This window comes from Dipodomys ordii, unplaced genomic scaffold, assembly GCF_000151885.1.
Source record: "Dipodomys ordii isolate 6190 unplaced genomic scaffold, Dord_2.0 Scaffold36, whole genome shotgun sequence".
NCBI lineage: Eukaryota > Metazoa > Chordata > Mammalia > Rodentia > Heteromyidae > Dipodomys > Dipodomys ordii.
The window spans coordinates 14,234,355-14,238,114 of NW_012267252.1; positions in this window are offsets into that span (position 1 = coordinate 14,234,355).

Here is a 3,760-nt window from a genome sequence, read left to right on the forward strand (position 1 = left end):
TTGATAATGATGGTGATGAAGATGGGGATAATGAGTGAAGGTGAGTGATGGTGATAGTAAGGATGATGATAGTAATGATTGGCTACTTTCTCTCCACCCCAAGATCTTTCCCTTAAGCATGTTTGCCTGTCTATGCTTTCAAATTGAAGTCTCCCAGAAATGCAAGGCTTCCACCAAAGACTGATGTACAGTGAATGAGTCCTGTTAATTGTCATTTGTCATAGACCAAGAAAATGATGCTCAGCCCAGAGAGAAAGATTAAATCATGCCAGTAAGACAAATACAGAGAAGTGTGCCTCTGCCTGGTTGATAAGGAAAGTAATCCTGCTAGTGAGTAGAAGATAGTTCCTTTACTGTGAGTCTCAAGTTTTCAGATACCTGAAAATCCCCAGAGGATCTGATTCCTATGCCCTGCATCCTGCCTGCCTTGTAGCTCAGTAAGTCAGCAGGGTAAACCAGGAATCTGCATGTTGAACTGCCTGCCTAGAGGTTCTGACAAAGGTGGTCCTAGGATGATGTGTTTTACACACTATGGAGAGGCTGGTTCCCCTGTGAATCTGTATGAATGGCAGCCCAGCCCAAATTGAGCAACTGCTAAAGACCATCATCAAGCAATCCTTGCACTGGCTATTGGCAGGCCTGGCTAACTATCCCATTGTCAAATCAGATGACAAAGAATTCTATGTATCAGTCGTGTGCTCAGAACTGGAGCCCAGGAATTTCCAGTCTGCATAGGAACTGGAAGCCCAGGGCAATTTGTTGAGGAAGTTGAAGAGAGGTACCAGCCAGCAGTCAGCCTTCAGCACACGGACCCAGGTACACTGGTTTTTCCAGCTGATGTGAGATTTTTCCTTCCTCCCCGTTGGCAATCATTTCTAGACCAGATGACCCAGTCATTCCTACAATGCAATATGTTCCCTTAGACCTAGGCTCTGTCCCTCAGCTCTTCAGCTCAAGGCTAGCGTTCTACCACTTGAGCCACAGCACCACTTCCAGCTTTTTCTGCTTATGTGGTGCCAAGGAACCGAACCCAGGGCCTTGTGCATGCAAGGCAAGCACTCTACCACAGAGCCACCTTTCCAGCCCCCAACTAACATTTTTATTGTTGTTTTTGTTGTTGGTCGTGGGGCTTGAACTCTGGGCCTGAGCGCTGTCCCTCAGCTCTTCAGCTCAAGGTGAGCGCTCTACCACTAGTGCTACAGTGCCACTTCCCCAACTGACATTTTTAGAAGAATCTTTTGCAACACCTTTCATAGTTATTAACTAGACTAATGTTAAGAAGGGAAGAGAGCAAACAATTCTCAAATGAATTCTTATATATGTATATACATGTATATATAGAGAGACATATGCATCTGTGTATACATATAAGTACATGGATAGAAGCAGCTCTTAAACACTTAGGAAAGCTAGCTTTTGTAATTGATCTTTTCCGAAACCTCCAGCTATATTAAGTACTGACAGCTTTTAAGCATTGAGATGGAAGACGAGTTCTTTCACTCGTGTTGCTAATTACAATTTTGTTCGGCAGGGTGAAGCCCACTTTCCTATCCAGTCATTTGCCAGTGTATAATGGTTCATTGCACAAATATTTACAGGATGCTAAATCACAAGGAGCAGCTTCTAGATAAGGAACACTTGGGAAGCAGCCTCATTGATAGGTGCTTGTGACTGGTTGCCCAGAATTGGCATGGACTCTTTGACCCTTAGCTTCATCAAGTAGGGTTAAACAGCACTGTTCTCAAGTTGGCTTGGAGTTCACCATGCTGGCAGAAGCATCTAACATCTTCAAAGGCTGTGGTGCCACTTCTTATTTTATCCAGAATTTAAATATCCAAGAATGCATGTTATGTACCTGAAGAGTTTTGGGGGTTTTAGCACGCAAGCACAGCCACCTCACAACTTTAACTGAAGAATAATCTTCATCTAGCAGAGAAGGTGGATGACCCAGCAGTGTGGACACACATGGAGTAGTAAGGGAGGAAGAGAACACCTGAATCAACTCTGGTGATGAGTAAAAGGACAGCTGTCCTAGCCAGATCAAATTCACATCTACGTATGTATCTTTATGTTTATTTTTGTTGTTAGTATAAAGGTGATGTCCATAGGGGTTGCAATTTCATAAATCAAGTAATGAGTACAGTTTGTTTTAGACAGTGGCATCCGTCCCCTCTATCTCTCCCAGTTTTTCCTCCCATCCCCACCCACAAGTTGTATAGTTCACTCTCTACATAGTGTCTAGTGAGTACCACTGCTGCATTTGTTCAACCTTTGTCCCTCCATTTCTGTGCCTCACACCTTACCTCCCCCAAAAGATAAATGAACAAACAAGACAAAAAGAAAACAAAAACAACAAAACCTTTTTTCATTTTCTAGAGGCATGCATGGATCTTTTTTGTTGTTGGTGTTGGTTGTAAGGCTTGAACTCAGGGCCTGGGTGCTGTCCCTGAGATCTTTTGCTCAAGTCTAGTGCTCTACCACTTAGAGCCACAGCTCCATTCCAGTTTTCTGGTGGTTAATTGGACATAAGAGTCTCACAGACTTTCTTGCTGGGGCTGGCTTTAAACCCACCATCCTCAGATCTCAGCCTCCTGAGTAGCTAGGATCAAGGTGAAGCACCAGCATCCAGTTTTGTCAACTTTAAATCTCCAAAGCCACCCACATATTTACCCAACAATTGCACCAAATACCAGAAGCTTCTAAAATCCAGACAGAACAAGCTAGAAAATTTGACTAGAAATCCATAGTGTTCTTTAATACCATCTTCTTGATTTCTTAGCATGCTAGTTAAAAAGAAAAAAAAAGGCTTTGGTATCAAATCCCAATAATGAGGCTTCCAAGTTGCATGACTTTCAACCCTCTGGCTTTCCCTAAAATAAGAATGGCCCTCTATATGGACTATGAAATGGCACCTTCCTCAAAAGGAATGGCTAAGAGCAAATGGAAGAAAGTGCATGAAGAGTATAGCCTTCCATACAGAAAGCACTCAATGAGTGTCAGAGTATGTTTTATAAACCAGCCTGACCTGACCTTGTGAAAAGTTAGGCCACAAAAAGTTTAGGAAGTGTGTACAAAGAAGGCAGCATGGATTCTAATGTGGGGAGGAAGCTCTCTTTGAGGGTAATGATGACCCATTCCATGAAAAGGAAGAATATAGGCCTGGGTTTGAAGTTGTCAAGTTATGGCAGGGGGTGGAAGGGGGGGTAATGAGAAAGTGAGAGGGTGGCATAAGCTGCTTCTCTGAGCTCCAGAAGATGAATAGGCACTGGGTGTAGAGCTGCCAAATATACCCAAGATACCCAGTGCAGAAGCGGTCAGAATCAAAATGGAGTCACTTGTGTTAAAATTAGAATGGAGTCACTTGTGTCAAATCAAACAATAAATAACCAGGCCAGGAGGTGATGAGGGAGAAGGTTTTATGTGCATGTTTGATAACAAGAACTATCCTAAGAGATCCTCCAGATCCCCAACTTTGTCAATAGGCCATAAGACCACAAGACCAGCTGCCCAAAACTGCCTGTCCAGCCTTGGACAGCTGCCACCCTTGTAACTGGTCCTTATAGCCAAGGACAATTGTTTTAAAAGTATATATATATATATCATCATTTCTCCTTTAAAAGCTCAAATCTCTTTTTGGTTGAAAGAAGGGTATGAGGAAATTGGTGTCTTTTTTAAAAAAATTTTATTTTATTTTATTTGTGAACATACTGTACAGAGGGGTTACAATTACATGGGCAGGATAATGCATACATTTCTTACC